The 21,751-nt window shown below is 46.1% G+C and overlaps 1 long non-coding RNA gene across 1 annotated transcript in view; it reads left to right on the top strand.

Moving 5' to 3' along the window:
- Window positions 1–21,751, top strand: part of LOC135315529 (uncharacterized) — a 206,537-nt gene that overhangs the window by 41,334 nt on the left and 143,452 nt on the right. The window contains exons 4-5 of the long non-coding RNA XR_010375023.1: window positions 12,926–13,100; window positions 17,020–17,134. This is a non-coding gene — a long non-coding RNA (uncharacterized LOC135315529). The remainder of the gene's footprint in view (window positions 1–12,925; window positions 13,101–17,019; window positions 17,135–21,751) is intronic.

Below are 21,751 nucleotides of genomic sequence, written 5' to 3'. Positions count from 1 at the left end.
GTCGGTGCCGAGGCTGCCCCTGGGCTGTGCAGCCACCGGGTCCCCCCGTCACAGTGCGGGGTGGAAAAGGAGTGGCAAATCCCGGCCAAACCTCCGCCTTTTTCACCTGCGCATCCTCGGGATGCTGTGTGAGCCTTCTGCGGGGAGAGAAGGGCTGGGGACCTGCCCACATCGTGTGTCTCTCACATTTTGGGTTGGCTGCTTTAAATACAGAGAATCCTTGTTGCACGGTGACTGCCTGGCATAGAGCGACTGTGCCTTCGGAAACACTGCTGCCCACCCGTAGGAAGAACAATGGTGCCAGCAGAAGTGTGGGAAAAGTAAATTGCAGAGAGGATAAATAAAAACGACTCTCATTTTGGTAAGATCAGCATCTCCAGTGGATCTTTAATCATTAGTAATGTAATTATCATTAATTAATAATTTAAAAAAGCATTAATAATGAGTGTGAAAGACGGGTTGGCTGTGACACGGGTGGACGTGGCAGCTCCAGAGGGTTGCTGTGCCAGACACAAAGACGTGGCCGTGAGAGCGGGGCGCAGCCAGTTTGGGTACGTCCCCGCCGGCGACGTCCTGCCGCCTTACACGGGGCCCGTGGGGCCGTCTGGGGAAACCTGCCCGAGTGTGTTTGTATCCCTGGAGAGGGGAACACAAGCCAAAGGCGTGGAGCTGTCGCGGAGCCCGGCCGTTTGTTACGTCTGTGTTAAGGGTGCTGAGCAGTACCGTAGCTTTACAACTTGGTAGGAGGAGGTGGGAGCCGGTCACATCTTTACTTCCAGAGGTGTCCCTCTGCCCCTAACTAGACCAGAGCGGAGCGCGGTACCCGTGGACGTACAGCCCGTATAGTTCTGTAGCTGTTAGCCAGGGGTACGGGTGAGCGTAGCCCGCAGCTGGGGGATTAAAGCTGCACAGAGGGAAGGTGTGGGTCGCCCCTCCAGCTGAATCCCAGCCAGAGCCGGTCGGAGCCGGCGGTGGGGTGTGCAGTGAGCCTGGCACACGGCAGGGTGCAGCAGCACCCAGCAGCCATGGCAAGAGCGCTCTGTGGTAGGATGGGTATTTGCCTGCTCGGTTTTGAAGGAAAAAAGTCGCCATAAGGTAGTAAAGAAACATTCAAAATTAAAGGGGACTAGCTAAAGCTGAGGAAGTCAAGAAAAAAGTTTATATATTGGCAAAGCTTTATTTCTGGCACATGTAATAGATATGAGGAATAAATGAGCAGAGGACTGAGGAGTGGCTGAGATTAAAAGCTATGCCCAGGGTTGTCGGGTGGAGGATGACAGCTCAGGACTGTTGAAAGATGGTGGACGTAAGCCTGAAAGCTGAACTTCTTTTCTAAGCCCCTTTCTTTCTATTTCTTTCTTTTTTATTTTAATTTCTTTTTCTTGCTTGCTTCCTTGCTTTCTCTCTTTCTCTTCCTATCTTCTTCTCTCTTCTTTTCTAAAACCCACATTTGGTTGCAGTTACCATTTCACTCGTCTTCCCTGCACCTTTCCAGTGCCCTTCCCCATCATGCAGATTTCTGAACGTAGTTTCAAAGTGAGTGGGATTTACCATTTCTTCTTTCTAAGATAATTCCTCAAATACGCAGGTGACTGAGGCTCCTGACCCTGTTCAGTGTAATCAAATAAATATTGATCGCATTTAACCTTACAGATCTTTAAGATGGATAGTTTTAATGGTTAATTAACAACTGTTAATTGTTTTAGTTGTGAAAAGATGGTTTTATTCTTTCACAGCTGTTACTCCAAAGCCCATGCCTTCCGTGCTGTGTGCCCCGACACGGCGTTGAGCCACAACTGTATTTCAGTGCAGCGAACGGTCCCGCGGCTGCTGCTCACCCACCCGAGAGCACCCACCACCCGCCCGGGTGCAGCCAGCGCTGCCCACCACCCGGCACCTGCTGGGTTATTTAGCCAGCATTCTGGGAGAAGCGGGGATCAGGTGCCTTCAGAGCTATTTTCACAGCGAATACAGGAATTCCCACCTCTCTGGGGTACTTTCATATCTGTTGGCCTTTTTTCCCATCTTGTTAATGATAACGTACCTTCTTTTCACATTCACTCAGTGCCATCTGCTCTTTTACTTTCTGAATTATTGTTTTTAGCCTTTGCTGTGACCTTCTGCAAAGTGGTATCCGAAACCTGGGGCTTGTGTTCTCCTCAGGAACCAGAGGCAGGCTTCATTAATTTGGTAACAACTTTCCATTGACTAAGGCAGGGCTGTGATTTCAATAGCCGAAGCCTAATGGTAGGGCAAGGACAAGTTGTGTAGGTGGGAAAAATGCAGCTCTGCTCAGTTCTAGGCTGCTATTAACTTTGTGTGATACAGAGCGAGTCATATAACCTCCCTATGCCTGTATTTTATGAGATCCAAAGTAAAATGATAGCTTTTTCCACGTTCGAAAGTGACACAAATAAAGAAATAAATATATAAATGCTAAGTTCATGCTATTACCTTCAGACTATTTGCTTCAAAGGAATTACCCCGTATAGGAAAGTTATTTTTAAACACCATTTATTTCAGTTGTTGTTGCAAATGTTCTCTTGCACATCCAATTAAAAACCATGTTTTGTGTAATTTATAACTTCTTAAAAAATCAATTTCAGCTACGGGTCTTTCATGTTTAGTATTTTAGTCTTAGGTATGAGACTCTGAAAGTGAGTCATAGGTAAACCATATAGTAATTAGTAACTGTCTTTTCTGAGGGATTGTGGAGTTTTTCTGTGATCCACAGAGAAAGCTTCGGCAAACTCAAAGAGGAATAGCTTTGCGAGGGCACCGGTTACGAGGCAGAATATATTAAAAATAAACAGCGATGATAGTACTACACCTGCAGGAAATATCTTTGGGTTCCTAATCTCAATCATTAATTTAAATCATGGTCCAGTTTGAACTTAGAGAAAACAGGTAAACAGATGAAGTTTGAAAGAGCCTTAATCTGAAGCAAATAAGCAAAGTCCGCAGCGATAGTTTGGCAGTGGTAGGTCGGCGGTTGGACTCGATGATCTTAAGGGTCTTTTCCAACCCTAACGATTCTATGATTCTGTGATACTGGGTGGCACCCACGGGGTCCAGTCCAGCCCCAGCCGAGTTCGTCCCTGACCGTCACCTGGCTGATCCGAGCATTGGTAGGACAGCGGTAGGCGACGGGCGCAGGCTGGGGGTGAGACACCTCCCAGGGCCAGAGAGGGGAATCACAGATAGACGTATCACAGAGCTGAAATAAGGGGATTTACGGTGCTGCAAAGGTGGTGCAGGTTCCTGACCAGAACCTGGTTCATGGTCATTAACACTGTTCAAGTCCGTCTTCCGCGAGGCACTGCTGGGGCTTGCACCACGCCGGGGGACCTTCACCCGTCCCCTGCTGACAGTCCCTTACAACCAGACGTCTCTCAGCAGGTAGAAGGCTGCTTCCCTGGCATGCCCTCTCCTCTCCCGCTTCCCGTGTACCATCATCAGGCTGATTAAAAGCAGGTGCGTGTCAGCGGATCAGCTGCGAGATGCCGCTGTTCATCATCCCTCTCTCCTTGGACACTTGAAAACCGGGAAGGGCAGCTCAGGCGGCGAGTGTCTCAGGTGCCTGCTGAGTTAACTCTGCCAAGCCTGACCGACTGACAGAAATATCCAGAGAAGTGTCGAAATGCTTGACCCTGAGCTCTGGGGTTAACCGTGGGGCTTTTGGCTCGGGCCGGACACCCGGGCTAAAGCCCTTCTGCAGAACCTCAGCCTTTCCTCTCCGTTCCCCTGCCTGTGCTTGCAGAAGCCGGAGCGCGCAGGGCTCGGCGGCGATCACTGAGCGGTGTAAGGGACACGGTGCAGTGAGAGGGCTGTCTCACGCTGCCTCTGAAGCGCCCGAGGAGCTGAAACGGCGTTTCCTCGTGTTGCAAGCGCAATACAATGTGCCGTTAGCCCCGGGCCCCAGAGAGGTTCCGAACTGCCGAGGAGACGGACAAACAGCCCTCTGGCCCATGACCGAAACGCTGCAGGTACAAATCAAAAATGTAACATAGCACCGTTGTGAAGCACTAATGTTGTCATATTTCAACATTTCGAGATATCTCGAAATCTGCTGTCAGTCACGGCCAGCTTGCCAGGGTTCCTGTTTTTAACATCACACAAATATTTTTGTCACCTCTTCCATCAGCTTAACAAAAAAAATCACAAGACTTTCAGTTTATCCTTTCCTGCCTGATCTTTTTTCCAGGCTAAACAAAGAAAATGTCTCAGCTCGATGCCAGGCTGTACTTCATTTTGACTTTATCTCTCTCAGTGCAGAGCCTTCTCCTCCCGCTGCAATCCCCAGTTCAGCAGTGCAGCTGAAATGACAGCTCCATCTTTCTCTTTCCCCATCTTCTCTTTATTACAGAAGATGCAGAGACCTCTGGCACATGGGGAGGAAAGTGAAAAAGGTAATTGTGAGAGGAACACAGCTTATTTCTCCCCTTGGTTTGAGCACTCACTCTTTTTTTTTTCGTGCTGTTTGTATAAATTATACATCCTTGCCCATCCGCTTTGCACCTCCAGTGTTGCGTGTGCATCCTGATGATAAAAATAGCTGACTAACTCTGGTTGATAAAAGATCTGAAAAAAGAGCGTCAGTGGGAGTGTGACTGCCCTATTTTTTTGGTTAATTAAAATGTGAATATTTCCTTCATCTCAGTCCCTCTGTAATTTTGTTTCTTTTCTTCCAAAATACTGAACTTCCAGTGTTACACACGTTTATCTTAAAACGGGGACCCCAAGCCATGTAAGACCCAATGTCACTGCTCCCAGAGTCACAGACCCCGGGGGCTGGCGGGGGCTGGGGGTCTCTGTCCCAGCCCGCTCCCGGCAGGGCCCCGCAGCCGGTCACTCAGGGACGCGGCCAGGAGGGTTTGAGCATCTCCAGGGACGGAGCCCCGCCGCCTCCCCGGGCAGCCTGCCCCAGCGTCCGACCATCCTCGCAGCAAAAAGGTGGTTTATTGTCTTCCGACAGACTTTCCTGTATTTAATTCATGCCGTGCTGAGCGGTGCCTTCCTCAGCATGTAGCCCCTTCGTTTGGTGGGAGTAGGACGTTTCCCTGTGCTAACACAGCTGGCCAAAACCGCTCCATAGTTACAATGCTGACATTAAAAATGAAATCTGGGGCCTGATCCCAAATCAGCGCACCTCCCTGGTCAGCGCGGTGGCTGGGGAGCCTCAGTTAAACTGATCCTAAAATAATCCAGCGCTTGATGGTCCATTGTAAAAACTGGTACAGATTTGCTGTCATATTAGCTATCTCTACTTCTCATTTCCAGCATCTTGCGATGCAGATGGTCTTTCGACTCCGGTTGCATCTAAATGGGAACCAGGTGGCTGAAAATCAGCTCGGTTCAGAGCGAGGCTTTGAACCTGACAACATGCCTGGCGTACTGTCAGAGCCTTGGGCCACCCTGGGACTGCATCAGCTGGGTGTAGATTGGAGACTGATACACATACGCGCTATTACTGTTTCGGCAGTTTTTAATAGATTTGGACCAATCTGGCATTTTTTGGGGTCTTTTTTCATGAAAGTAAACAAAAAAAAAAAACCCAGAAGGAAGGTATTGCTTAATAAGCAATAGGTCTTTTTGCAGAATGAAAAGTGAATGGTGAAAAGTAGCACTGGGAACTCAGGCAAACCTGTGCGAAGCTGAAAGAACCTGTTCATTTAAGCCCCGGCCCCAGCATATCACAGGTCAGACCTCAGCATTTTTCAGTAATGGGATGGACGTTTACATGGGCAGTAAAATGTTCAGTCACAGAGACATTAGGAATAAAGTAATAAAAAAAAATAAAGTCCAAGACTTTCCAAATAAATTGAAAAATCTGTGTCTCAAGTGAGAAACCCATGTCTGGATAACAGGATCGTAAAGATTTTTGAGGTTTTCTTCTCAAAATTATTCTCCATCTGTACCTGCACATTCCTCCAGAACACCTGGTATTAGTCTTGCTGGAGGCAGGTTAGGTTAGAAGAGACGCCCAGCCTCATCAGAAATGCAGTTTCTGGTATCTGCAGCCTTAGATGTGCAGATGCACAAGTGCTTTACAGATCATTTGGCACCTTCCCCTTGGTCTCCTCTTGGCTTGCGCGTTCCCACCTTGGTACCTTACGAGTGTGTCTGGTTTCACCCCAAACTTAGCAGGAGGAGACGTGCCCTTTCTGCTCATGTGGGTACGAGACCTCTGTCTTGTGCGTGTGTGCGGTCAGTGGCTTCAGATGAGTTATTTTCTTACAGCAAACTGTGATGCTGTTAACATTTTATAACGTACAACAGGAATTGTTGGTCTTCACGGTTCCTGGGGAGGAGGGAAACAGATCGCATTTGCACCTATGGGACAACATCCTACAAGACTCAGTCCTATAGGACGGTAAAGCATTGGTGTTAGGGCAATATTACAGTGCGGACCTTCACACTCGGCTTTAATGATGGTGTCAGTTCAGTGTTAAATGATATAATCAGGTCCCTTAGGTGACTTGTTTTGAGGAGAATTGCAAGTTTCAATCAGGGGACTAGCAAAAATAATTAAATGGCTTAACTGGAAAGCTGGAAAAAGTGTGTTATGATGAAGAAATGCTGTCAAATTTTTGAAAATGTGTAGTTTTATCAGAACAGAAAAGCTTCATCCATCATTTACGTCTCAGAGCAGAAGTGGAATTCTTATGCCTCGGGCTTTCGGGCCAGCACACGTGGGTTCAGCTGGCTGCTGGATCTGCAGGCTGGAAGAAATTTCTTTCTGCTATAGCAGTGTGAACTTCAGAGGGGTTTTTCTCTCAGTCTGCTGGACAGCCAGCGTAATTCTTGAATCGGGGTCAAGTGGCTGTAGCCCTGGCAACCTGCTGGAGCAATCCTTCTGGGTGTTCAGGAGGTGTCTGTTTAAAAACTCTTTTCTTTTACTGTTAATTCCTTCGCGGTTTTCTATTTCAAGTACATCTTCTGAAAAATAGTAAGAAATTTCAACCTTGAGAAGGATTTGAAAGGTAGAAGTTCCTCCAGTTGCATGAGCTCACTACTCATGTACGTGAAGGTCTTGCTGAGACGATAAAAAGGAAGGTCCTGGGCAGGTGGTTGCAGTGGAGAAGCCAAAACACCCAGAAGATGGAAAGCAGCTGTGGTCTGCGGGCAACGGTGATCCAGAATAACACGCCGTTTGTTTCACGTTGGAAGTAGTCAGAAGAGTCATTTTCTGTATTGATACCCTCTGACGCCTGCTGTGGAGTGTAGGTGCAGGTCCCGTGGCGCAGCGAGTTGAATCCCTCCAAAGGAAAAGGGTGGAGGAATTTTAAAGCGTGCTTGTGTCGTGGTTTAACCCCAGCGGCAACTGAACACCGCTCAGCCTTTCGCCGCCCTGCCCTGCGGTGGGATGGGGGCGAGACTCAGCGGAGTGGACGTGAGAACACGTGTGGGTTAGACAGGAACAGTTTGATAATTGAAATAATAATAACAACCATAATAATAATAATAGTAGTAGTAGTAATGGAAAGGAAAACAACAAAAAGAGAAAGAAAACCCAAGAAAGACGCGCGACGTAAATGAAAACCCGTTGCTCGCCAGCAAGCGACCGATGCCCAGCCTGTCCCCGAGCAGCAGCCCCCGGCCAGCTTCTCCCCTTCTCCCCTAGTTTACGGGCTGAGCGTGACATTGTGTGCTCCGGAATATCCCTGGGGTCGGCTGGGGTCACTGTCCCGGCCGTGTCCCCTCCCAGCGCCTCGTGCCCCCCAGCCCCTCGCTGGTGGGGCGAGGAGCGGAAAAGGCCTTGACTAGTGTAAGCCCTGCTCAGCAACAACTGAAACATCCGTGTTATCCGCATCACTGTCAGCCTAAGTGCAAACCACAGCGCTCTACTGCTCCTAGGAAGAAAATTAACTCTAACCCAGCTGAAACCAGGAGAGCTTGGAAAATTTGAAGAAATGTTAAATTTCAACCGGTTAGAAAAAAACACCTCTCTAGTGGAACTGGGTTCAGTGCTGCCTTCTTTTATGATGTTTGTAGAGATGGTTTTGCCCTTTTATTTAGAGAAGTTCCATTGGTTAGACATTTTACTACACAATATAATAATTATTAAAATAAATGCGTAGTATCTATGTTTAACTTAATGCCATTTCCTTTTGCATATGTTCAATTTTTCATTTTTTTATATTCTAAAACTAAATATTTCGAAAGAAAATGAAGACTCTGTAGAAAGAAGATAACGCTGAGCGCCCTTCTAGCAAGATGTGCTAAATCAGAATTTTTAAAATCGTCTTTATTCTCTAATTTGTTATATGACAAAACCCTCTCTTTGCTGCTGTCCCAGGGAGCAGACATTCATTCAAGTAAGCTTTTATTCCTAGTGGGTCCAGATCAATACATTATAAGAATTCTTAGAATAATGAGGAAAGACTCTTACATCCTCAGAAAAAGACAATATAGCAGTGAAAAAATAGTCATAGAAAATTTGTCAGAAGGGCAATTTCCAGCTACGGCAAATAGACATTAATCTCTGCTCTAAAAGTCAAGTGTTTTTGTTGCTGCTTGCTTATTGTTCAGTGTTTCATGTCCTTAGGTTGCTATCAATTTAAGTCCCATGCATTTGAAAAACTAAAGAGAAACCAAGTAAGTTTATAAATGTCAGGAATTTAGGGTCATGAACCAGGTAAGCCCCATTATTCCTGTTCTTAGATCTCCCCATACACACATGGACATTTTTCAGAATAAAGACATGGCTTTAAAAGAGACCCGACTACTTTACAGCAGATAAAAAACCCCCAGGTCTCCAGAAAGCTTTGCAGATGACTCTGCTTCCTCTGAACAGTCCACGTGTAGAAGCCAGTCATTAATAATATTCATTTATACCTTGGTGGCACTTGTTCAGATTTTGGGACTGTCAACTTCTGGGTGTTTGTGAACAGAGAAGAGACATGGAGTTTTGAACAAAAGTTTTAAAATGAACGTTTAAATTTTAAATTTAAAAGTTATATCGTGGTTCTCTTTTGGAAGCTTGACAGCTTTAATAATCTCTGTATTTACCGATATGGGTTTCCCACCTAATGAAGAGAAGTAAGACTTAGAAAAGTAGAATTCCTAATGAAGAGATGTAAGGATTAGAATCTATCTAATGATGAAAATAAGCACTAACTTAAACAATGACTGCAGAGGAAGAAAACTCCTCATTTCTCCTCCTCCTTTACTTAAATAATTTCCCCAGCCGCTCCCCGAGTCACTGTCTCTCGGGTATGTAACAGCACCTCACAGCCTTATACTTAAGAGGGACCAAGTCTGTTTATTCTAATTCTAAGCTCGTCCCTCTCCTAAGCAAGGAACATTTGGACAAAACCTCCTTCCTGGAAATCATTTCCTATGAGAAAGTATGTGTTTAAACCCAGAGACTTAACCAAGCCAAGCATGGTTATGACTGATTTGGACTAATGTTAGTTTTCGAAGTTCAGAAGCATTTTGAGACTAATCCTCGTAGTATTTACTCTGCATCTCATAAGACCGTTTACCCTGGGGAGGGCTTAACCCTGCAAGAACTTGTGGAATACTGTGAGGATAATTCTCCTTTTCACACTTTCCTTAATAACCCAGGCAGTGATGCAGAAGAGTAGGATTATTCTAGACAGTTCCCAAGAAAATGCTTGTACATGCTAATGAGGAGAAAAAGCAAGCACCAGCGTTGTTCAGGCTAGAGGCAAGAATCCCAAGGAGAGACATGAGAAGTCTTTAATTATGTAAAAGCATATTGCGAAGAACAAAGCATTAAGCTGTTATCCATGTCCACTCAGGGCAGAGCAAAAATGGATAGTCTTAAATTACAGCGAAGGAGGATTCTTTAGTTATTAATAAGTGCTTTCTGCCATGTTTAAGAGGACCGGGGCACTGGAACAGCCTGCCTACGGCGGCTGTGGGTCTGCATCCTTGCTCGGAGAGGAGGCTGGGAAACATCTGTGGGGAACGGTTCCGGTCTGTATGATCCCACTGAGAGTGTGGGGTGATTTAAAGGGTTTTGAGTCCCTTTCAGTCCCTTGTCCTGCTAATATCTGACTTATTTCTCTTATATTTAAGTTATATGTTTAGTAATTAAATGTGACCTGAGAATAAATGATCCTTAGGTCATGTTAGTATTAATTAATGAAGATTCAGGGCAATCCTGTGAGGCCACTATTCCCATTTTGCAGCTGATCTCTGAAGCAAAGGAGTAAATGGATCTGGTGGGAAGGGTGAGGCTGAGCACGTAGGGAAGCAACGCATAATTTCCCGTGAAACATAGCAAAAGGAAGAAACTAATGAAAAGAGCAGAAAAAGGCAGTATTCCTGTTCTTAGCGGGGCATCCTTTCAAGTGTGATCTTTTTGTGTCTTGGAAAATTTGTATGCATTTCAGACATGCTAACAGCCTATCAGCGACAGTAATAAAATACTAACTTTTCCAGATATTGGTTTGGTATACATCCTCTTGGCTTTAACTCATCTTTTTCACTGAGTTGCCTTCTTTCTTGAAAGTATTCCCATGAGGTAAATCAGTGTTTTATACCTCCCTGGGAACAACTGCCTCAGAAGTCTTTTGCCACACATAAAATAAGAGCAATAAAAAAACACTATGAAGGGAATTATGTTGAAAAATGCCTTGTTTCAATCAAATTAAGACTAATTTTTCATTGTCCATTGGCCTTCCATCCAACCCCTATCCCCCAGCTTCCTCACCTTCAGGAGACCTACACCAAGGGTATGTGCACAGAGCTTTAAGCTCCGTTTCAGTGTTTATCAGTTCTTTCAACACTGAAGTCAGCTTGGGTTACTCTATGTGGTGGTTCAGTCCTCTTAGTAAAGCACTTGCTTGTATTTGGTGTATAGCTAAAACGGTAAGATTTAAGCCCCGAATCTTAAAAATATGGTGAGGGCATTAGGTACTGAAATAACACCATTCAGCCATAGCAAGTGCCTGTTGACCTCTGTAGACGTAACTTGCTCCCAAAGGTGACCAGGCAGAGTTTTCCGACGACGGTTCAGCTCTGCAGCGGGTGGTTCGTGTTCGTGCAGGGACGCATCCCCGGTGCCCGTCCTGGAGGCCTGATGAATCCTCGGTGTCTGAGCAAGAGGGTCGCTTCCTTCCCCTGTCTGCCATCTTCACATAATTTTATGAATCAAAGATAAGGAACGACATCTCGCAAAACTGCTTTGAGGACGTAATCCCTCCATCTCCACGGGGAAGCTCCAGCGTTACGTTTCTACATCCCTGAAAGGGGGTCTGTGCCAGATCCCATCTCCGGTGCTGTTTCCAGGTTCCACAGCTGGAAAATGTTCTTCCACCACACCTGAATTGAGAAAACAGCTCTTATAAATATAGCTTATAAAAATTTCCTGGCTAATTAAAAGCAAATGGAGCATTTGGGTCTAAACCCCCAAATCCCAGACAAAGCAATTTGCAGGTTGTGGAGTGGCTGAGCTCTGAAGGCATCGGGGCTCTCACCACTTTGCTCCACGCTTCTTATTTCTAATTTGTCCAGCCCCTGGTTGAAAAGCCAACTAAGCAAAACTGTCTGTTCATTCTTCATAACGTCTCTCTTCCACTTTTCATGATACAGTGATTTCCTCAGCTGATGCTAAATGGCCGTCACTTCAAGTGCCCGATTTCTTACAGTTTCCAGCAGAGCTGTGAGTAAGGGAGTGGAAAACCAACAGTAAAAGACATCAGTGCACAAGGCTTATCATCGACGGCTTGCTTTGGAAGCTCAGTAGAGCAGAATCACGGTTAATGTAGCTGGAGAACTTCTTAGAGGGGAAGAAATAATTTTGGTATGCTTTAGCTAGCTGTTGGAGGGAATGGACTTGAAAAGTAAATGGAAAGAATAGAAAAATAAATCTGCAGTTTTTACAAATACGCTATTTCAGAAGGGAAAAGCACAACATGGGCTGGGAGATGAAATGGCAGCGCATTCCCAGTCTCTCATGTTCCAGTTTGGAGTCAGGCAAATTCAGAAATTCAAATAGTGACATCAACAGGTAAAGAGAGAAGAAAATTCTTCGGGGGAAACTGCTGAGTTCTCAGATCCGCAGGCAGGTCTGTCGTATCAGCGGCAAAACATTCTTGATGCATTTGAACAAACCATTGAAAATCCCAGGGCGGAGGCAGCAAGAGCCTTGGCTGCGTGTGGTGGCCGAGTTGAGCAGGGAGGCTGAGGGCTCCGCCGTTAGGCTGCCGTCGAAGCCTCTGGGACAGTGACATTCAGGCTCTGCGGGAGATGGGAACGGTTTGGCCATTTGTTATCAAAATATCTGATGGGACAGGTGATTATTTTTTATCTCAAGCATTATGAACTATTAAAACTGAACTGTGACCATCGATGCTCTCAGATTACCCCCTCTACCCATACGTGTATTTGCAACCCAGCATTAAGAAACTCCAGAGCCATTATTAGCACTTGTCAGTAATTGATTTTATGGCTGCGCAGGGCAGGGGGATGCTCTTCTTCAGCCATCAGCAGCGTTCACGGAGCGATGGATCACAGGCTTTCCAGCAAAAGGCTGCCAACGCGGCTGCTCTTTGTTAGTGCTTTGGGACTCCTGCAGGGTCTCCCCGAAAGGAGTCATAGCGCATTCAGCTGGTGTCATGATAGGATGAATAAGGTGCCACCCAGCATGGAAAGGAGCTACTGGCACGTCTTACAGGAGCATTTACAGAACCTGAATGAAACCTTGTTGCCTTTGAACGGTCTCACAAGAGGCATTAGTGGATGCTGGTGAGTGCCAGGATGGATGAAAGGGCCGTATTACACTCCTCACCAATTATTATAAATGAGAAAATAAACCAGGGAAATTGTTGAGTGGGCAAATAAAGAGAAAGTCAAGTGACTAATGAGATTGCCGTGTCCCTCCAGGCAATTACTTCTGATATCTGTGAAGTAAATGGTGTAATAAAGAATTTCACCACCCCTTCCTCTCCAGGGAGCAGAGCTGACTGCACCGGGCTTCCCTCCGGGACGGCTGGAGGTATTTAGGTCCCCAACTCAGGATGTTGTTCACAAAGGAGGGGGAAAAAAAGAGTCATGAGGAGATGTCATATCTGACAAGTGCTGGCAAATGCTGAATCACAATTCATTCTCCACATACAAAGCTGTTGGTAAGTAATTGAATGCTCTTTACCTCTTTATACCTAAGTTTCCACTTGCGGGAGAGGGAGATTAGCAACATACCTGTCATGCAAAGACAATATATCCCATGTGCTTCAGCAAATTTTAGATTCTTGGAAGACCAGAGCTACGTAAATACATAAACATGGAAATGATGCAGGTCAGAAGGCACGCTGTTAAGTATTCCCAAGAATCCTCCCTCTCTTTTCACAAAAAACACGTTCATGTTTTCCCCAACTGGAAAAGAACAAGTTTTGCTTCTTTTTTGGCCTTGCATGTGAACTTATTACCTGGCTCATCGACTGATCTGAACAGTTTAGCCTGTGCAATGCACAGGGGTTGTATCGGGGCCAAGGAAAATGGTAGTCCATTCTTCTTACAGGCTCTGTTATCACGTTCTCTGTTATAGCTCTAGGCTGTCGTCTTGCTTCCAGGTTAAAGGTTAATCAGTAAAGAAAGGAGGTGACATCACTGTCACCGTTTAATGGAAACGCACCGAAGCAGGTCTGCCTTCGAATGGCAACAACCGCAGCAAGCTGTGTTAGCAGGCGTGCAAGTTACAACCATTTGCGTTTCAGCTACGCCGCATGCCTCTGCAAAGGTTTTGAAAATTACACCGATCTTTCCCTGCACTATAAATTCAAATCAATACCTTAAACCAGGATTTCTTTTAATCCCTTGCCCGGAGCCACCGCGTTCGTCACGGCCGTGCCCTGCCTGAATGCCCTTGTCTCTTGGAGACGGGGACTGGGCATTTCGGGGCCGTGGTTGCCGCCCGCTGGGCAGCCTCCCGCACCGTTCCTGGCCCTGGCAGTGCCGATGTGATCCATAGTCCATCCTCTGGGAACGGTGCCTGCGGCTCTTCTCCCATTAGACGCCCTGGTGGGGCAGCTGCCCACGCCTCAGTGCCTGGGAACTCCTCCTGCCCCGGCACCTTGAACATCAGCCAAGGAGAGAAGGGGAGCACTGGAAAATTGTGCTTTCCCAGAGGTGTCGTTGCTCTCCATCTTTTTCTGAAGGAAAAAGAAAACCATTCATTCACTGTTTGACCTTAAGGGCTCAACTCTGCCACAAGAAACTCCCAGCTGGGAGAGACTCCACGGCCGCCCGGTAGCTCGGTGATCTCTCTCTCCTGCACAGATGTTAGCCTTTTCCTCCAGTAATTCTTTTTTTTTTCTCATTTGAAAACAAATCTTGAGTCTGTACTGGGAGTCTGGAGCAGGGGCTGGCCTGCCTGCAGCTCCTCCCACGAGCTCCAGGAAAGAAGCAGGTGGTGGTACAAGACAAAGAAGCTTGGCTTGCCTCCTTCCCGGACCCCTCAGCGTGCAGCCGTTTTCTCCTGGTCTGTACCAAACAATTGGATGGCCTCTTTCATACCCTGAGCAAAGGAAGCAAGACAAAAGGAAGCAGTTGGCACGCCTACATCTAAACAACCTTTAAAACTGCCGAATTCAGTGGGTTGATTGGACCTGCTCTAGCAATCACAGATCACAACGGAGGGAATGTGCGTAGCCCAGTTTATGCAGAAACTGCTTTAACTAAACTCATAAAAGCCTTTGGTTAGTGCAGCGGAGACCTGGTTACGAAAAAGGCTGCAGCTGTTTTGAGCTGCACCCGGTGGCTCGTCCCCAAAGAGCCCTTTTTCATGTGTCATCATACATTCATTGGCTCCAAATTGAATATACAGCTTGAGAATTAGCTCATAGTTGTGTAGAATTATCTCTGAGATCCCACTGAGACCTTGATATCACGAGGGACATGGCATTGGGAGATAAACGTGGGTTACTGGGACCTCTGCTCAGTTAATCTTGTGTTTCTGTACCCAAGTACAAAGGCCCGAACAGGCCATTTGGGCGCGTTTCCCCGCCCCTTGCCTCCCCTGACCTGCCCATCAGTGACACTAGAGATCAATCCACACACTTTATGGAATAAAAGCAAAATTATAGTAGTGGCACACATCAAAGTCATAACCTGCCACAGCACCTCTAAAATCTCTAACACGTGTGATGTGATGATCCAATGGTATTGGAAGATTAATTTTATTTTATTAAAATAAGAATTAATTATATCAGATCACTTTGTCAAAATGGTTAGGCTGTGCTGAAGTCGTTGTCTGTGCTGAGGTATTTGGATCTTAATTTGATATTTCATTCCCTGCTTCAGACAGGAATATTACTAGTGGGAAATTTTATGAATAAAGATAAATTTGTAATAAACTATGGTACCTACTTAAAACCTCATTATCCCTATCCTGTTTTTTTTCCTGAAAAGCTGCATATGAGTTTTGTTACTTGTAGGTAGAGAAAAAAATGCTGTTTCCCTCACCTCTCATACCCCGCACATCCCACCTGGTACTCTCTAGATTTGGGGTGAGGGAGGATCAGAGAAATGCGACTTGGAAACGAAGTTAAGCACGAGCATCCAGCGGAGCTTGATGATGCTCTTTACCAGCAGGAGAAGTCGAGGGTAGGAACCCTCCGCTCGGCGCCGGGATGAGCAGGGGTTTGCAGTTCAGCGCAGCCTGGGCTCGCCGCCGCCCCTCGCGCAAGCCGTCGGGGGCAGAGTCGTCCCACAGCTCGCACCTTGTGAACCTCCTGCTATTTTAGACTTTTCCGCTTTCTGGCTAAGGCTTTTTCCCCCCCATGATTTTAAATATAGCTCTTCCACTTCTTGCTGACAGCATTGTGAATCATGATTCATTGCTGGCATTACTTTAACAGGTACAGGACTAATGATATTGCCGCCCCTCCGGAGCTCAGTTTTCGCTTCCTTTCCCTCTTTCTTGCGCACACAGACACCTGCCCACTCCAAACCCTCCCCACAAAAGCTTTGGGGAAAGTCATGCAGTTTTAGGGCCGCTGGCATGGTGCGTTTTAGGGTTGTCCCTTAGTGCCTGGTCAGAAGCTGCTTTTCTGCTCCACCTCAGATTTATAAGATCCTCCTTTGACAATCTGTGAAACAGAGCTAAGGAGAACAGGCTTGTAAAGCATCCAGGCGCTGTCACACAGTGAGAAATGGGGAACTTTCTGGCATCTTTTAAAATCAGGCTATTCCTAGAAATTTGAAATCATAGCGCACAGCGCCATGGTGTGAAAACAAGTGGGAAACAAATAGCTGGTATGGAAAATATTAGCAATTCGCTTACATATGCCATAGAAGAGGCATCTAGAGGCATTGCCAGGTTCAGGTGAGGCAGTATTTTCTCACCTGGGTTTAGAGAGGGTTTGCTTACAGTTAGAAGGAATTGGTCGGCGCTGCTGGGCTTCTCTCGGGTGCGGCCGGTGTGACGGGCGGAGGGGACGCGCCGGTCCCTCGGGCTCGATCTGCGGCCACTGTCACGCTCGGCCAGGTGTGGAGCGTGACACAGGACAGGTTACAGACTTGCTTTGCTAATTTTGAAGTTCTTATCAGATGCTCTCTTGTTTACTGAGGCGTGCTACCACTGATTACTATCGGTCTATCTCCAGATTTAGCTTACTTTTTTTGGTATAGGTCTTTGAACAGGTAAGAAATGAAACATTTCTTAGCATATGCATTGTCTGTGCTCCTGATATGCTGTCAATCATGTTATAAATCCACATATTCTAATATGAGATATATTCAAGGCCTGTAAAATCCTCAGGCTAAATACCTTGCTCCAGCAGAATGCTATTTGGAGCAAAATTTAAGGAGGGAGGGCAGAGATGTGGTTAGGCTGTAGGGAGACTTGACTGCACACAGGTGGGCTTTAATAATGCCTGAGGTTTGGGTCGCAGTCTAGAAAGCAGCGAGGGTTGCACTTAAGTCAGGACTATCAGGTTGGGGTTAGGCTTGATGCAATAACGTGGGGTGAGTTTGACAGAGAGCAGCCGTAGTCATTTTGGATGAAGTTTTGAGTTAGATGGAGCTGAAGCCTGTTTGCTCTTTCAGCGGTGCTCGGTGTATGGGAGCTCTGAGCGGCAGTGACGGGGCAGCTGGCGGAGACGGAGCAGCCTGGCAAGAGCCCTCGAGCATCTCCTTGTCACTGGGAGCCTCACTGGATGCTGTAAGTACCTACGCCAGTTTTAGCTTCTGAAAACAAGGAGTCTGGGCTACTGTTCTCTTTTGTTTCTTGACCAATGGCTTCCAAACTGTCTGAGCTTAATGAGATGATGAATGTGGAGGTACGGAAGCCTCTCTAGGGAGCAGATTTTTAACAAGGCAAGCTTAGTTTCTCTAAAACCCTCTTCCTTTTTAGTGTTCTACAGCGTTCGTGTATCACAGCAGTACACAAGGGTCTAAAAACACCAGAGAGCTTTAACTTATTTAAAGAGAACCTGTCCAGTAAGCCTTGCACTGAAATTGCAGTCTTTTACCTCATTGCAAGATTGGCGGCTGCTGGAAAATGTGATGCATCAGCTCGATATGTACCTTGTAAATGAGAAGGCAGTGAAAGGCTCTGCCTCGCTTCCCCCTCCTATGGCTAGTACTTGCTGGGCCTTGAGAGCAGCCCTTGCTGAGCCGAGCAAATGGCCCTCTGAGCTGCACTAGAGGATGCTTTTATGTAATTAGATTGAGATCTTTCTATTAAATAGAGCTTGAGAGGGCTTAGGGAGGCAGCAGTAGGTGGGTTGTCATTTATGTGACCTACATGACCCAGGATACTCTTATAGAGCATTATTTAAAACTAGTAACTAACGTAGCTAAACTTCTAGTGTGGTTGTTTATGTGAATACCATCCATTGGTACAAATATGCGTGTCTTCCTTAACCATGCGTGGAGTTAGCAGAAATCTTATTCTGTATAAATCTGAAGGTAGGTATTTTGTTTCTTTCCTAGACAAAGGTTTTTTGAAAACTTGGCTTTTGGAGACAGAAAAATGTCAGAATAAATACTTTTCTCCATAACTTTTTTGTACTTGGAATGGAGGCAAAGACTTTGTGTTTGAATCTGATTTTTTGTATGTTGCTTTCCCAACAAGCAAATTCCTCTGCCTTTGTTTGAGCAACTGCTGTAGTTAGTTATGGGCACGGTGCAGCTTGTTCCACCTGCCGCTTACACGCTCCTTGGCCTCAGCAGCTGCTCCTTGGTTTACCCTTCAGTACTTGTGCTTTCATTCCTCTTTCACAGCTTTGATGCTTTCTACTGTACCGAATTACACTTGCTTGCCTCTTGTAAAGTGTGCTTCAAATATGTTATGCCAGGATTAAACTGCTAAAATTTGGAGTACGAGATGTCACCATGAGACAGCAGTGGTGCAGCACAATGTGCAAAATACTTGCAATACCTGTCTGCTTCTCGAGCGGCGATTTCTGCTGGGGAACTTCTTTTACAAGGGATACTCAGGATACTCAGACTTTGTGCTTTATGGATTCTCTGCTCCCTGCCAGGAGAACTGGTACAAGGTCTACGCAGGCTGTGGTGGGCGAGGAAGCTGTTCAGTTGTTCAGCGAGGATACTTTAAGCTTCGGAGCAAAAGTCCTATTTTTCAGCTGTATTTAAGGGCTTGCACTTATCTCATCTTCAAGCCCGATTAAATCACAAAACAAGAAGCTGGTATGTATTTAATGCACTTGTACCTAATGAAAAACCTGAGCCGTTGTAAGGAATCTAAAGGAAAACTTTTGAAAAATTATTCTTTTTCCTTCTTCTCCCTATGATGGGTTATTTTAATATTGGCAGCTTAAGTGCTAAGTGCAGAGTGCTGATCTAACCCTTATCCCACAGATATCTGAGACTGAAGTTCAAACAATGTTAATTTGAACAGGCTGGATTTCAGCAAGACATTGCTATTGATTGTTATCCTTTGCAAGTAATGCATTTTAGATGATGGGGAATTTTGTTCTGTGTTTGCTTTGAAAAACATGTGAATCTTCCAGCAATTTAAATCCACTCCACTGTTGTACAGAGCTCCTTGCTGCTAAGGCCCAATGAAGTCAACTGAGAAATTCCCGCCGCGGCGATCTCTCAATGTGTTAGCTTTCTTCTTGGGGGTGAAGAGGAAGGGCTAGACAGATTTGTCTGAACTCTGTCACCAATACCAACTGTAGTTATGGAATGAAAGGAGAAACCCCACAATTCTCATGTAAGTGCTGTAATTAACAGCATCAAAATCTAGAGCCATGCAAGGAGCAGGTACACCCAGCTGACATCGCTTTCCCTCCGGGAAGCCTGAAGGCATCCCTCTCTGCTTGCTCCGACTAGAAGCTTATGCTGATGTAGACAACATGAAGTGCAAGGTTTGCTCAGTGTCAGTGCTGATTAAAAGATTGAAGTGAGGACAATAACGTTGTTTAACAAAACTGAAGGTAATCCTTGAAATGAGGCATTTTACACGCAGAGAAATAAGCTTTAGAGACCAGTTTCTCAGGCAAGTCTGAGATTGTCGGTGAGGCTGTACTGACTCAGCCAGGGATTCAGTGCCCTGCTTCTGTGGATGCTTTCAAAAAAAGAGCTTTAATTTTCAGTCTGTTCATCCATTAATTGATTTATTTTTGTCTTGGGCAGATAAATGATCACCCTGTAAAGTCAGGCAATCTCAAAAGTTCTGGCATTTATCAGTGTACAGCAAATACTCCAGTTACTGAGGAGCACAGCAGTGTTCTGTTATTGCCCATCTACTCCTCAGGCAGTTTTTTTTCCTGAAAAGCTCTGTTTTCATCCGTAGCAGTACTGCAGTTTGCTTCAGCAGTTGTAGGAGGTAGAGGCTGAATCAGCAGTAGCACCTCTGGGTGCTGTTTGAACACTGCATTGGAAATGTTGTCCTGTAGAACAAATTTGTTTAGCTTTTCAGATGGCAGTTCAAATGTAAATAGAGTACCCCCATTCAGCCCTTCCACGGCAAAGGGGCTCAGCTGTCCTTAGGCTGACCTGAATGACCGAGGCTTATTTTAGTTTGATCCTCCAGAAGCACCTTGGCCTTGCCAGTCCCCTTGATGCCTTTCTTCCTTCGGTAACAGGGAGGAGCACCCAGCGTCTCCCCGGGAGCTAAAACTGTGGCCTTTTCTGCAGAAATGGTCTCATTTGTGCTTGAAGGAGAAGCCTTGTGAAGATGAGGCTGTTGCCAAGGACAAGAGGCCTCTAAGCCCGTCCCTACAGCATCCCTTCTTCCTCCCTTGTGCTCACGAGGTTTGTGCGAGGGGAACTTTTGGATGGATCAAAACTGTGAAGTGTAATGTGCAAACTGCAGCAGCAGGTCAGGCAGCAGCACCGCTGGGGCTGGGACCTGGCCGGTGGCTTTACTGCGCGTTTAGTGTTCGTTGGATGCTGGAGCATCTGACGGCGCTCTAAAGCCGCGGCCGTGTAACCTCCTTTGGTTCTTGTTCTTACCACAATGAAGTAAGTATGAACTATCAGCTTGTAAAACTTGGAAGAAGAAAACAGATGGGTTAAATTATGCAAAACTTCTGGAAAATATAAAATAATATAGATTCTGTGGACCGGGTTATGCTGTATAACAATTGGAGTTTAGCTCAGTGTAGCTGAACCAAAAATGATTATTATAGATTGGAAAAGGGAGCAGTCTTTTATAGTGCTACCAAAAGGAGAAAGACTAATCCAAACACTCACAAAAGGCACTTTTAAATAGTTTTCATCCAAGGTCACCTGAATTGGAATTACTAGCCAACAAATAACTTTTGAATTGTAAGTGGTGATGGGCAAATGTGAATTCAGGATGTGTATTAACGAGGTGACTCCTCTTAGGCGATTTGGAAGGACAAACCTGTTGTCCTTGTTTGGGTTTTGCAAGGACGAAGGTGTTCATCTCGGGGCTCTCTTTATGGCTGTGCAAGGCGTGGCAAAAGTGTCACCTCTTCATCGTTCTGTATTCTCCGTAATGCTGTAGTTTCTACCTCATTCTCAAGGTAGTGCTTCCAGGTATTGGGAAATTAAATGGTCTGTAGTCACTCAGCAGTGCAAAGCCAGAGGAAGAATATTTATAACTAGTTTAGCCTGAAATTTACTTCTTCCTTGTTGAAGACAGAGCACCAGATTGAAGCAACGAGAACTATAATACATAGTCGTATTAACGAAGGCTCTTAAGACAGTTGCAACACTTCCAAGCACTTAAGAAAATTTCATTATGAAAAAATTAAGAGAAAAGCATCAAGAGCAGTGAATAGAAATGTGAGAAACTGAGGCAGACTTTTGTGGAGAGGATCAGTGGGAGACTGGACAAATTTGATCCGCAGAGTTAAAGAAAAAGGCAGTTTGAGTGTCTTTGCCGCAAAACTGGGCAAAATGCTGCTAAGATAAAGCGTGACTTGCCTGGATGGACGCCCAAGTCCTCTGGCTCTGACGCCCGCTGACCCGCAGCTGCTTGCTGCGAAGCCAGCTCCCCTCCTGCCTTTGCTAGTTGAGGAATGAAGCTTGTCTGCTGGCAACGCACGCTCTTTGGGGTCGTGGCATGCAAGGTGGGTGACGCTGCACGCAGCGAGGTTAGGAGCGGGTGAGGACTGGCAGCTTGCTCCCCTGGAGCCGCTGGTGAGGAGCGATGGGCAGACCCGTTCGGGGCCCCCCGCCTTCTCGAAGCCTTGGTGTACTTAGGGAATCGCCCTGCCTGCCTGTGAGCGCCCAGAGCGACGGCTCAGTGGTGCCGCTTTGCTGCTCGCGGTGGCTCCCCCCTTCCTTGTCCGCTCTCTCCCGGGCAGGTATCCACTCAAAGCCTTGTTTTGTACGTAAC

The sequence above is a fragment of the Phalacrocorax carbo genome, chromosome 12 (genome assembly GCF_963921805.1).
Source record: "Phalacrocorax carbo chromosome 12, bPhaCar2.1, whole genome shotgun sequence".
Taxonomy (NCBI): domain Eukaryota; kingdom Metazoa; phylum Chordata; class Aves; order Suliformes; family Phalacrocoracidae; genus Phalacrocorax; species Phalacrocorax carbo.
This window is presented reverse-complemented; position numbering and strand designations above follow the sequence as displayed.